At 38.6% G+C, this 14,369-nt stretch overlaps 1 pseudogene; it reads left to right on the top strand.

The window, feature by feature from the left end:
• The first annotated feature begins 12,098 nt into the window (after positions 1-12,098).
• On the top strand, positions 12,099-13,656 carry LOC145000721 (putative sugar phosphate/phosphate translocator At1g12500 pseudogene; annotated as a pseudogene).
• Positions 13,657-14,369: the final 713 nt, after the last annotated feature.

The following is a 14,369-nucleotide window of genomic DNA, read 5'->3' as shown; positions in this document are numbered from 1 at the left end:
AGCACCTCGCAGATGGAATCTTTGCTTTGATGAAAAGGTCAAGGAATTTGGCTTTTCTAGGAGTGAAGATGAATCTTGTGTATATGTCAAGGCTAGTGGGAGTATAGTTAGCTTTTTGGTATTGTATGTGGATGACATACTACTCATAGGAAACGACATTCCAACCTTGCAGGAAGTAAAGTCCTGGCTTGGAAAGTGTTTCGCTATGAAGGACCTTGGTGAAGCTGCCTATATTTTGGGGATAAGAATCTTGAGAGATCGGAGTAAAAGACTAATTGGACTTAGTCAAAGTACCTACTTGGAGAAGATTCTGAAGAGATTCAGAATGCAAGACTCCAAGAAAGGAGAGGTGCCCATCCAGAGTAGCGCCAAGCTGAGTAAGACACAAAGCCCTAGCACTGAGGCTGAGATAGCAGAAATGAGTCGATTACCTTATGCTTCGGCTGTAGGTTCGATCATGTATGCTATGACGTGTACTCGACCTGATGTAGCCTTTGCCTTGAGCATGGTTAGCAGGTTTCAGGGGAATCCTGGCAAGGCACACTGGACTGCGGTAAAGAGTATTCTCAAGTACCTGCGAAGGACTAAGGACTGGGTCCTTACCCTCGGTGGGAGTGATGACTTGAGAGTTGTAGGGTATAGTGATGCTAGCTTCCAAACTGATAGGGATAACTTCCGCTCTCAGTCGGGCTGGGTCTTTACCCTAAATGGAGGAGCAATTTCTTGGAAGAGTTCCAAGCAAGAGACAGTGGCTGATTCTACTTGTGAATCAGAGTATATTGCAGCTAGCGAAGCAGCAAAGGAGGCGTTATGGCTGAGGAACTTCATTGGAGACCTTGGAGTTGTACCAGCTATTAAAGAGCCGATGGAAATTTTCTGTGATAGTGAAAGTGCTGTTGCCTTAGCCAAGGAACCAAGGGATCACGGGAGATCCAGACACATCGACAGAAAATACCATTTCATCAGACATCGGATCGAAGAAGGACTCCTCGTGGCAAAGAGGGTATCATCAGATGAGAATCCGGCAGATCCCCTTACGAAGGGACTGACTCGGGTTAAGCATCTCCAGCATGCTCGGAGCATAGGGCTGAAGGATGATATTAGATTTAGTAGTTAGATAATCTTGAAATTTGTAAAGTGTAATTGACATTTGATGATGAATAAAAGTGTTTATTTATGAGTAAAGTGTTGCTATCTCTTGTCGATCGTTTACTATATTTCTTTTGCATGTTTTGACTTCCAGAATAATTTTGTTTGGTATAACATATTATTCAAACCTCCACAGTTGGTCATATGTCGGAAGTAGGTATGAATCAAGACTGTCATGTTTGATTGTAGAGGTCTGGGACAAGGCTACAACAATCATGAGTGCTCATAAGTTCTGAGCATTGGACTCAACCCACGCTCACTGGAATCACTTCATGGAATTCTATCTCGAGTGATCGTGAGACGGTAATATCATATAAATCTTTAAACCTAGAGATATGATTTGTTACTTACGAGTTGGTTATGCATTGATTGTACGAAAAACGCATTGGTAACTCGATGTTATAAAATCGTGCTCTTATGTGTAATTCAATAAGTAGTAGAACAAACATATGAGTCGAAGTTTATCTGTTCCTTCTTGGATTAGAAGCTGATATCTGGGCCCCTCGATGATTTTGTTTTGACCTATGTACCGGGCCCGGTCAGAACTAGATTGATGTGTTCAATAAAGTTCTTTGTCAAACAAATCGGAAATCGGGAAACAAATGTTGGACAATAAGTAAGACATTGTTCCATGTATTTGTCCGACTGATATCTAGAACAGAGGATTATATGATCACTTATCTTAAATGGCGTACCATCATCTTCTCAAGTTTCGAGAAACCTTGTAAAGAGCTACGATTGCCGATCGGTTCCTGAAGTCATACTTGCAGTAATAGTTACTAGACTTATCCAAGTGGGAGACTGTTGGATAAGGTGTCTAAGTCCATAACTATTTCTGGTATGTACTTGACCCGACCCGGCATGGTCCATTTGGGTTGCATGGCACCATGCAATTGGATAGACTAAATGAGAGAAATAACGCTTGGAGATTATTAATATATTATAAGTTCTAATATATTAATAATATTATTTGATTAGTTTGATCAAGAATTAATTTAGAATTAATTAAGTGATCAAAAGATAACTAATTAAATATATGGGTTGATTAAGTAAATCATCCATATCTTGTATAGTGGGCTAAAAGGCTCCATGGATCATCAAGTTGGGTTCCACCCATAGGATGCTCCATGGATGCTCCATGGGAGTTACAAACCCATGGGTCATGGAAAATGAAGAGTCATGACACATTAGGGTTTAACCCTAGATGTGTCAACACTATATAAGTAATATGATCTCCTCCCAAATCGGTTACACACATGCACACTAAGTAATAGAGGGCTTGGCCGATTTTTGAAGAGTGTGTATTCTCTCATAAGTTCTTCCAAGAGCATTTGGTATTGTGTGAAGCATTTGAGGCATCACCACTTGGGGTGCTAGGCTCACAAGGTTTCAAGGAACACAAGCAACAACAAGGTAAGTTATTCTATCTATACTTTATGTTTAAATTGTTCCCCATGTATGCTAGATAGGAATATAACCTTGGAAATCAACTTTGCATGACAAATTAGACAAACATAGATCCAAGGTTATTAGGGTTGCATGTACACTTAGGAAGTGTTAGAATGCTCAAAACCCATCAATGTTTGTGTCATAGTGGGCATGGACTGGTTGAGTCAGTTGTTGTGATCAACTATGACCATCAGATAGTGACCATACGAGACCTTAGTAGGGGAGTGCTTACGGTGTATAGTGAGGGTACCAGATCTGGATCAACTTTTTTCTTTGCTTCCAGAGCGAGGCAGAGTCTATAGCAGGGTTGTATGGGCTTTTTGGCATACGTGATAGATATGCAGGTTGCTACAGAGAGGTCGAGTTCAATCGCTGAGGTTCCGATAGTGTGCGAGTTTCCAGATGTTTTCCTTAAGGAGTTACCAGGTGTGCCTCCTGAGAGGCAGGTGGACTTCCGGGTTGATTTGGTTCCAGGTACGGCACCTATTGCTAAGGCACCTTATCGCCTTGCACAATCTGAGATGCAGGAGTTATCCTCACAACTTCAGGAGCTGTTGGGGAAGGGTTTTATCAGGCCAAGTAGCTCACCATCAGTAGAACTGATCCTTTTTGTCAAGAAAAATGATGGCTCACACCGGATGTGTATTGATTACCGGGAGCTAAACAAGCTGACGGTCAAGAATCGTTATCTACTACCGAGGATTGACGATTTATTCAATCAGTTACAGGGGGAATCTTAGTTTTCCAAGATTGATTTGAGGTGATGAGGTCTGGATATCATCAGATGAGAGTTTGCGAGGAGGATATCCAAAAGACGGCCTTTAGGACTCGCTGTGGGCACTACGGGTTTGTGGTGATGCCTTTTGGACTCACCAACACACCAACATCGTTCATGGATCTCATGAACTGGGTGTAAAAGCCCATGTTGGATTGATCGGTGATTATGTTCATCGACGATATTCTGGTGTACTCGAGATACAGAGAGCAGCACGAGGAGCATCTTAGAGAGATTCATGGATTATTGAGGACGGAGAGGCTTTATGCCAAATTCTCCAAGTGTGAGTTCTAGTTACGAGAGGTTCAATTCCTGGGACACATCATAAATTAGAATGGGATATTGGTCGACCCAGCCAAGATTGAGGCGGTTATGAGATGGGAGGTGCCGAGATCCCCATCTGAGATCAAGAGTTTTCTAGGATTGACTGGCTACTATCGGAGGTTTATCAGAGATTTCTCCAAGATTGTCGTTCCTCTCACCAGATTGACCCGAAAGGGTGTTACTTTTGTTTGGGGGCCCGAGCAGCAGGCCTCATTCGAGACGCTTTGCCAGAGATTGTGTGAAGCCCCGATGTTAGCCCTTCCTGGGGGAATGGAGGACTTTATAGTTTATTATGAGGCTTCTATATCCAGGATAGGTGTGGTTTTAATATAGAGGGGACACATGATAGCATATGCATCGAGGCAGCTGAAACCCCATGAGACGAGGTATCCCACCCACGATTTGGAGCTGGGGGTGGTGGTGTTCGGCCTCAAGATATGGCGTCACTATATGTATGGAGTCTGATGTGCCATATATACAGACCACAAGAGCCTGACATACTTCATGGATCAGCCTAACCTGAATATGCGACAGAGGAGGTGGTTGGATGTAGTGAAAGACTATGATTGCGAGATTTTGTATCATCCGGGCAAGGCTAACATGGTAGTCGATGCCCTGAACCGTAGAGCAGTGAGTGCTCGGATCCAAGATATGTGTAAGAGGACGACAGTGATAACTCCCTCTTAGATATCATTCAATAGGCTCAGGTGGAGACCGTGAGACCAGAAAACTGCAAGAGGGAGTGGGTGATCGAACAAGTTTCCGAGTTTGAGATAGATAGTCGGGGGCTTATGACTTTCCATGGGCAGATTTGGGTGCCCTACATAGGTAGAGCTCGACGCATACTAATGGAGAAGGCATATAGATCGAGATTCTCGATCCACCCATGGGCCACTAAGATGTATTTGGATCGGAAGAGAGATTACTAGTGGCCCTGTATGAAGAGGGATGTGGCATGGGTAGTTGAGAGGTGCTTGACATGTCACCAGGTTAAGGTAGAGAACCAGCATCCACATGCCCCTTTGCAGCCTCTAGAGATTCCCTAGTGGAAGTGGAACATATGTATATGGATTTTATCACCAAATTACTGATAACCACTCGAGGTGTCGACGCGATATGGGTGATTGTGGACTGATTGACAACAAGTGCTCACTTCCTTGCTATCAGTGAGAGCTCTTCTGTAGATAAACTAGCTGAGATTTATGTGAGAGAGGCGGTGGCACGGCATGGAGTGCCGACATCGATAGTGTTAGATCGGGATGTACGTTTTACTTTTAGGTTCTGGAAGAAGTTTCATGAGGATTTGGGTACCCGATTGCACTTTAGTACCACATACCACCCACAGATAGACGGGTAGAGTGAGCGGACGATACAGACGCTTATGGACATGATGCGTGCATGTGTTATGGACTTTAGTGGAATTTGGGACACCTATTTTCCCTTGGCTGAGTTTTCTTACAACAACAACCACCATTCAAGTATTGGTATGCCCCCATTCGATCTCTTATATGGGAGGAGGTGTCAGACTCCCATCTGTTGGGGAGAGGTAGGGCAACGAGTGATGGGTGGCATCGAGATAGTGCTAAAGATGACCTAGCAAATTTAAAAGGTCAAATAGAGGTTACTGATAGCCTAGAGCCTTCAGAAGAGTTATTTAGACCAGCGATGATCTGAGCTAGAGTTCCAGGTCGGATATTTTGTCCTCCTAAAGGTATCCCCATCGAAAGGGGTGATCCGATTCAGGAAACAGGGCAAGCTGGGCCCTAGATACATTGGTCCTTTCAGAGTGACTGCCAGAATGAGGAAAGTAGCTTATCGGTTGGAGCTACCTACAGAGTTGAGCCAGATTCATAACACCTTCCACGTGTCTCATTTAAGGAAGTATGTAGCCAATGAGACGGTAGTGGTACCATTAGAGGACATTCAGGTAGATGTGATCCTGAATTACATTGAGAGGCCGAAAGCGATATTGGACTGGAAAGTGAAGGTTTTGAGGAATAAATAGGTGCCCCTGGTTCAGTTCTAGTGGCAACATCGGAAGGGATCCGAGTTGTCTTTGGAGCTGGAGTCCAAGATGCGCGAGCAATACCTAGAGTTATTTATGGAGTATAACTTCGAGGGTGAAGTCTAATTCTAGTGGGGATTATAACATCCCGACTCCCAGGTATAATATTTATATATATTTATTTATGAGTTGATTGAGCAACCGGACGAGTGGGTGCCCCAACTCGTCGAGTAGAGATGAATTGGCCATGTGGGTTTTACAATCAACTCAGCGAGTCGGAGATACCAACTCGGCGAGTTGGCACTGTGTGGAGACACCCTAGATCTCTGAGGTTGGTCCTATTTAAAGGACCTTAAGCCCTTATTTTTGCCTCACCAGCCACCTTACTCCCCTGAGTAAAACCCTAACCATTTAGAGTGAGCTAAGAGAGAAAAGAGAGTTAATCTTGGGCATTTTTGTGATCTTTTGGAAGAGCAGAGAGAAGAATCACAGCAAGGAACGAGGAGGGAATGTTGGATTTGGTGTTATTTCATACATAGCTTCTGTGGAAGGTAAAAAGTCTCCATCTTTATTATTTTGTTGATTAAATCTCATGATTATGGAGTTTTAGGGCTATTTCTATCCTTCCTTGAGATTGTGAGTGTGTTGAGCTTATCAAATGATTGAGACTTCAGATCTGGATCTTGTGCGGTCCCTAGAGTCCAAAGGTCCCAACTTTATTCAGCTATAGAAGAGCCTTATGCTTAAAACCCTAAATGGGATTTGTTTTGCCATTTCAAGCCCAAAGTGCCATGCATGGACGTAAAGATTCTGGCTTTACGTGGTATCTCGGCCTTGAGAGGCTAGATCTAGAGTTTGGGGTTACAGATCTGCCTTAAAACACATAGACTGAAGGGACTCGCCAAGTCGATAAGCTAACTCGACGAGTCGGCTAGGGTTTTCCCCAACGAGTCTGGACATGAGTAACTCAGCAAGTTAATGAAACAACTTGACGAGTTAAGTTGGATTTTCGCGACATTTCAGAGGAAACGAGGGGACTTAACGAGTCACATAGATGCACTCGGCGAGTCGGGTCAACATGGACTGTTGACTCGAGTGTTGACTTTTGTTGACTTTACGGTTTCGTCAAGACAGGGATTATGGGGACCATGGAGGGGTAAATTGGTCTTTTACCCATCCCAAGAGTTTGAGAGACAAAATAACTTATTTTATTTAGAGTCATGATTTTAGTGTTAATTAGAGATAATTATCCTATGTGTTAGGCGGAGGCTAGTTCGGAGATTTGCCTACGAGGTTCATTTACTTGCTTACTTACGAGGTGAGTATTCTCACTATACTTACCTAAAGTGGTAATCTTTGTATGATCGGAGGGTCTTATGTGCTTTTATTGAGTATTGTGATATCCCGCATTATGTCTTTGTGATTTATGTTGTGTATTATAATGAGTTTACTGAGTTAGGACCAGAGGGTCCACCCGATTTGTGGGACTGGAGGTTCCCATTGAGACACATTAACCAGAGGGTCTTATTCAAGCATAGCCATGAGAGGCTAATGAGATATGCGTGGTATTTTGGGGAACTCATCAAGCTTCTTGCTTAACGTGTTATGTGTTATGTGTTTCAGGTACTTATCAACATCACGGGAAGGTGCCGACTTGATTGTACACACGAGACTACGTTATGAGGATCCTGGAATTTATTATTATGGACATAAGTTTTGATAATTTGATATTTTTGGGAATTCTGTGATTGTGTTAATGAGATTAATGTGCTTTTTAAATGAAAATTTTGTTTGAAAATTTACGGTGTTACAGCTAGCGACAGAGTTACCAGTATAATAAAACTTTCACAAGCCAAATACATCAAAAAAGTTTTAGAAAAGTCCAGCATGGTAGATGCAAAAGCTAGAAGTACACCATTGGCGAGTCAGTTGAGACTCACCAACAGGCAATCCCCAAAAATGGAAGAAAACAGATAATACATGGCTAAAGTTCCCTACACATTTGTAGTTGGTAGTTTAATGTATGAAATGGTTTGCACCAGACTTGACATTGCTCGTGCCGTGGGAGTTGTGAGTAGTTTTATGTCAAATCCAGGAGGACAACATTGGGAAGGAGAGAAATGGTTTCTATGCTACTTAAAAGGAAGAACTGAGTATTCCTTATGCTTAAAATGAAAAGGAGTAGTCTTAGAAGGGTTTATTGATGCAAACTTAGGTGGATGAGCAGATTTAGGCAAGAGTACAATAGGTTATGTGTTCACAATTGGAGGTAGAGCAATCAACGTATTCTTGTTTTTGTTCTAATTTTTATTTGTTTTTTTATAAAATTTCCATGATCAATAAATTAATCTCTTTCATCAACTATTCCACTACTCTACATCCCCATATTACTTTTTTTAATTCCATTACCAATATTTATCTACATTTAAATTTCAAACTGTCCATTGATGGATCAAAATATAAAGCTTGGCGTCTCTCTCTCTCTCTCTCTCTCTCTCTCACACACACACACACATTATCTATAAAAGAGAAAAAGTTTAGGGGAGACATGACCACATGCTAACGATGATGATGATGATGAAGATTAACATTCTATTTCTTACAAATAGTGAAAATTGCACTACAAAAGATATATAGGATAAATTTGATAAATTCTTTATTAACAAACAAATGTATCAAGCTCTTCAGCTTCCAAATACATTTCAAAACACAAAAAAGGTGCAATATTTCTCACAAACAACTGTGATACTAGCAAAAAACTTTTTGATGCTTTACAATATTGATTCTTACATCACTGAAATTTGATTGTTATTACCTGAACGACATAATTGATTTATCTTTTGTCGAATCTTCCCCTTCACTTCAAAAAATTCCTCTTATACCTGAAGGTTACATTGTCTACCATCAAAGATTCATGACTTACTTAAGGAGTAAGAAACTCACCTATCATCGAAGACATTTCATAAGAAATCCCATCTTCACAAAGAATCAATAGCTCATGCTCAGATTCCTTCTCCTTCACCTCAAAAGATTGTTGAGGACATACAAGCCCATCCACTTCCACCGTTTGAAAAAAATTTATGTTCAAAGGCACTATCACTCCACATCTTCTTTCACTAAAGAGTGTTGATACTCCACACCTGCTAATTAATACAAGGAAGGCAATAAGGGAGGAAGAAGTGTCCTCAAAGAACTACCGTACTAGTCAATATTATCTTTGGATTCGCCGAATATTGTAAAAAGGAAATAGGAGCACTTAGGTGTGAAAGCAACACATATTCTTCAAGATAATCCAAACGAAGAACTTGATGAATAACATCAAAGTAGCCCTGCGGAAACTATCACATTTTGAGTTTGTGGATTGATCTGATCCGTAGGTTATACGATGAAGACTATGTTCCATTCAAAACTTATGTAGTTATGTTTCCCCTTTTTCCATTAACCTCAAAAGATTGTTGAGGACATACAAGCCCATCCACTGCGACTATCTAAAAAAATCTACGTTCAAAGACATTATCACACCACATCTTCTTTCACCGAAGAGTCTGATACTCCACACCTGCTAATAAAAACAAGTAAGGAAATCAGGGAGGAAGAAGAAGTGTCCCCAAATACCAATCGTATTAGTTAATATTATCTTTGGATTCACCGAAGATTGTAAAAAAGAAATAGGAGCACTTAGGTGTGAAAAGCAACACATATTCTTCAAGATCATCCAAACGAAGAACTTAATGAAGAACATCAAAGTAGCCCTTCAGAAACTATCACATTTGAGTTTATGGATTGATCTGATCCGTAGGTTATCCGATGAAGACTATGTTCCATTCAAAACTTATGTTGTTATCTTTCCCCCTTGTCCATTGAGTCCAATTCCAAATTCTTCCAATGCCAATTTATATAAAAATGTTCATGGAAATGGAGGATCTGATCGCACAAAGATTCCTTATGGAAATTAAATGCTTGCAAAGACTAGGAGTGACAATTTTCGACTCAACGTGTAACCCAACATGAACTTGACACGAAAATAAACAAGTTTGAGTTGAGATTTCTAACCTATTGACACGTCAACCCGCCAACCCGTTTATTTCATGGGTTGAGTTGGGTTAAATGTTTCGGTTTACGGGTCAACCCACGAAACTAACTGTATATATTATATTAAAAAAAATTATTTATGAATTAATGGAATATTGTCAATATACAATGTGCCCTAAGTGGTTAAGTCTTAACACTCTTAACCCCAAATCCAATTCTCGACCAAGAGTTCCAGACGTGAGATGCGTATATTTTGTTGTTCATTCCATTCTAATCAATATAAAATGCTAATTATTAATTAATTAAGAGACGTGTACAATTCATATAAATTTAACATGTGAAAAGTTATCCAAAAATGATTCGTCAACTCTTTGACTTGAAATCGACTCATAACCTACGAACCCATATATTTAAACGGATTATATGGATTAAGTTGGATTGATATTTTCAACCAATCAACATTGACATGTCAACCCATATATTATATGGGTTGGGTTGAATCAACCCGTGACCCACAAACCCAAACTCAACCCAATTGTCGACTTAAGTCGAGTGACGAATTTAAAACTAAAAACTATGTGGTTTCTTATGTACATAACATTGAAAAAATATGAAAAGTTAAGTCAATAAGATAGTTCATTTTTTTTTATATATATTGTTGTATTAAAAAAAAAAAAAAAAAAAAAAAAAAAAAAAAACCTAGGACGAACCTTGCGCATGAATAGCTACCCCTAGACCTAACAAAGACTTTCACCATGACAGTGACACTCTTAAGACGGAAAATGCAAGCCCAACAAAAGTATCTACATTTTTTCACTTCCATTTTTCTCTGGCTAGCGCACCTTCTTCACATGTCAACATTACTTCAGCAGTTTGATTATTTAGATATTTTTCGTTACTTGCATTCTACTTCTGAATGTATATTTACAAACTACGATAAACTAGGTGAGTTTGTTTATACTTCTATTAGTCTATATCAACAGTTATCCCTAATAACACAACAATTAAACGTGATCTTTTTTATTTTACTTTTCCTTCGAACGGTGGCACAAATATATTAGAAAGCGGCAACTAAAAAGAGTCCGAAAATAAAAAGAAACAACATTGAAAATACCAATCTAAACTAGACATCTTTGACCGATATAAAAATTGTCTAAATCGATTAATTTTGGCATAATCAACATGTTATGCAACAAAAACGATTGTTAAAATTAATTTGCTTTTAGTGAAATTTCACGTCATTAATTTACTCACACGTGCGTACATCACGTTTTGAAAATTTCACCAACATTGAAAAATTGAGAAAAAAATAATTCTATAGTCAAAGCCTGCACTCTGACCGAATAAGTCACAGTTTTATTTCTTCAAATACCGACACTTTCTCTAGATCTAATAATTATTTCACTTCATCTAACGACTCACTTTCCTCCTTATCCTCTCTCCTAATTTCTGTCCGTCCGATCAGATCCAAGTATAAATCTCCATAATAAGTCCCTCATTATATGGGTAAAATCTGTTTTATGATTACAGTTATTTAAATATTATAAAGTATTAAATTAAATTATATTGTATAAATATTTTGATATTATTTATACTCTCCGAACCAATACTCATAAAATCATATAAATCTAACCTACTCCACTTTAATAAATAATTTTGATATCTAAACTATAAGATGATCTAAACTATAAAGAACATGAAAATTATAAAGAATTTATTTGATAAAATTATTTGGAAGCTGGTAATTTATAGATAGATAGTGGTAACCGAAAGTTATAACTTTTATTTATTATTATATTAGCATTTGATAAAAATAACTAAACACTTTTAAAATGTATAAAATTACTGGCAATTGAAAGATATTATATTAATATTGTTAAAAGCAATTTTGAAAATTGATTAAAAAGACACAGTAGGTTTTAAACCTAAAAGGTCACGTCTAGTAGATTTTAGATTCAAATATTTTATATAAACTAAAAGGTAAAAAACTTGTATTTTCAAACTTTTATTTTGTTTTAAATTGAACTTTTTGATAAAATTGCTAGAAACTTTTAAAATCTATTGACATACAAGTCCAAAATATTCATAGATAAGATAACTAATTCACAAATAATATAAAATGCGATATGATATTTATGAAATCAATTTGGTATCTTATGGTTTTGTATAACTATAATATCATTTGGTGGGAAAATAATTATATATGATAAATTTAATGTAATACTTTATAAAGAAAGAAGTTGTGTTGTAAAAGCAAGATACACTTGATACAAATTCGAAATGAAGGATGTAAAATGAAACATGTCTAAACATTAGGGGGCTTGTTTGAAAATTTCATCCGTCTTATCATAGTCATCTTCACTCAGACTCTCAAATTTCGTGGATCCAATCCAAAGTCGGAGTCACACGCAGTGTCCCTTTCTCTCTCACACAAAAACACGTTTCACTGTGTGTAAATTACAATATTGCCCCCAAATGGTGGAGGCACAGTCATGGACAACTCGCCGGAGCAGCAACCCTAGGTTCGAAACCTCCGTGGACATCCCCTCCACACCGACCGGAGAAGTTCGATACGGCACCACGAACAACATCTTCGCCTCCTTCTCCGCCACATCATTCGTCTCTCCCACTATCCTCACTGCACTCATTATCGCGTCATGGTACCTCTCCAACATCGGCGTTCTCCTTCTCAATAAGTACCTCCTGAGCTTCTACGGGTATAAATATCCGATCTTCCTCACAATGCTTCATATGATCTCATGTACTTTCTACAGTCTCATCGCAATTCGTTGGTTTCAAGTCGTGCCGTTCCAGCAGATTTTATCGCGAAAACAATTTCTGAAGATCTTCGCCTTATCTGCTATTTTTTGCTTTTCGGTTGTTTGTGGAAATACGTCATTGAGATATCTACCTGTTTCGTTTAATCAAGCTATTGGCGCAACTACGCCTTTTTTCACAGCTATCTTCGCTTTCCTGATTACTTGTAAGAAGGAATCTGCTGAGGTTTACTTAGCGTTAATGCCTGTCGTTTTCGGTATAGTTTTGGCGAGTAATAGCGAGCCTTTGTTTCATTTGTTTGGTTTTTTGATGTGTGTGGGATCGACCGCCGGCAGAGCGTTGAAATCGGTGGTGCAAGGGTTATTGTTGACTTCAGATTCGGAGAAACTCCATTCGATGAACCTATTGTTGTATATGGCGCCAATGGCAGCCATGATATTATTACCTCTCACTTTGTACATAGAAGGAAACGTGTTCTCAAAGACAATTGATAAAGCGAGAAACGATTCGTTTATGGTGTTTTTGTTGATCGGAAATGCTACGGTGGCGTATTTGGTGAACTTGACGAACTTTCTGGTCACAAAACACACGAGTGCCCTGACTTTGCAGGTGCTCGGAAACGCCAAGGCGGCTGTAGCGGCGGTGGTGTCTGTTTTAATTTTTAAGAATCCGGTGAATGTTATGGGAATTTCAGGGTTCGCCGTGACAATAATGGGAGTGGTTCTTTACAGTGAAGCAAAAAAGAGATCGAAAGTTACAGCTCATTGACAACCAAAAAGATAACACTGGTGCGAATTCTCTGTTCTCTTGTTCTTCATCTGATATGCCTTTAAAATTTTCAGTTAGTTTACATTTCTCAAAAAGGCCTAAAGAGAAATTGGTATAAAGAAAAAGCAAAGAACATAATTCGATTCGATTGCATCAAAATATGATCATTTGAATTGGCAAAAAGGAAAAACGGGGCTGTGTTTTCTTCCTGTTTCTTTTCCAAAATTCTGCTTTATTACAAATTTGCATAGTTGTTCTTGATTAAGGCAGTTTGATAGGGGAGAAAAAACAATCTTCTTTTTGCCTTCTGTTTGTAACACGAATTACATGAAAAATTCCTCAAATTATATCCTTTTGTGGTTGTTACTTGTATAAAGATCAATTCCCAACTTGATTTTATTGTTTAATTGTCTGTTTTCCAATCTAATTCGATTTCTTACGTGATCAAAACATCAATTTTTTTTTTTTCTTGATATGTGATCATAATATGCGTCATCAACCTTGTGAACAAATGTTCAAATTGGATAAGGTACTCTGCTTTCATGTGCCAATATGCCTTTGATCAATGGCCAAATTACATGACCCTTACCCTTAAGAGCATCTAAATTACAATATTGCCCCTACATGACCCACATGGAGACATGCCCTTCTTTGCTTTTAAGTTATGGTAGTAGTTGCCCTTTCTTTAACTTCTACCCCACCATACTAAGATCCAATTTATTGTGTTAGTTGGCTTTCCTAAAATAATATCATCCCAAACCAAATAAATATCGAGAAAATATATTATTTCTCTTTTGGTGAAATTGAATTGTGTTCATAGTTTTTCAATTTTAACTTGTTGAAGAGTATTTAATTATTCTGATTGTTAATTAAAAGCCACTCATGTCTGGTCAATTTGTGGAATTCTCTTTGAACAGGGTGAGTATATATTTAATTTAATTTGTGCCATGAAGTTTTATGATTTTTTGTTTTATATATAAGCTGAAAAAAGTTACATTGATCATTGTTACATATCTAAAATTCATAGTAATACTATCTGTTTGTGATGATTATCTGACAATTGGGTTGGGTTCGGGTTGTCGGGTCATG

This window comes from Lactuca saligna, chromosome 6 (genome assembly GCF_052625555.1).
Source record: "Lactuca saligna cultivar CGN05327 chromosome 6, ASM5262555v1, whole genome shotgun sequence".
Lineage (NCBI taxonomy): Eukaryota > Viridiplantae > Streptophyta > Magnoliopsida > Asterales > Asteraceae > Lactuca > Lactuca saligna.
Note: the sequence above shows the minus strand (reverse complement) of the source record. Positions and strands in the feature narration are given on the sequence as shown.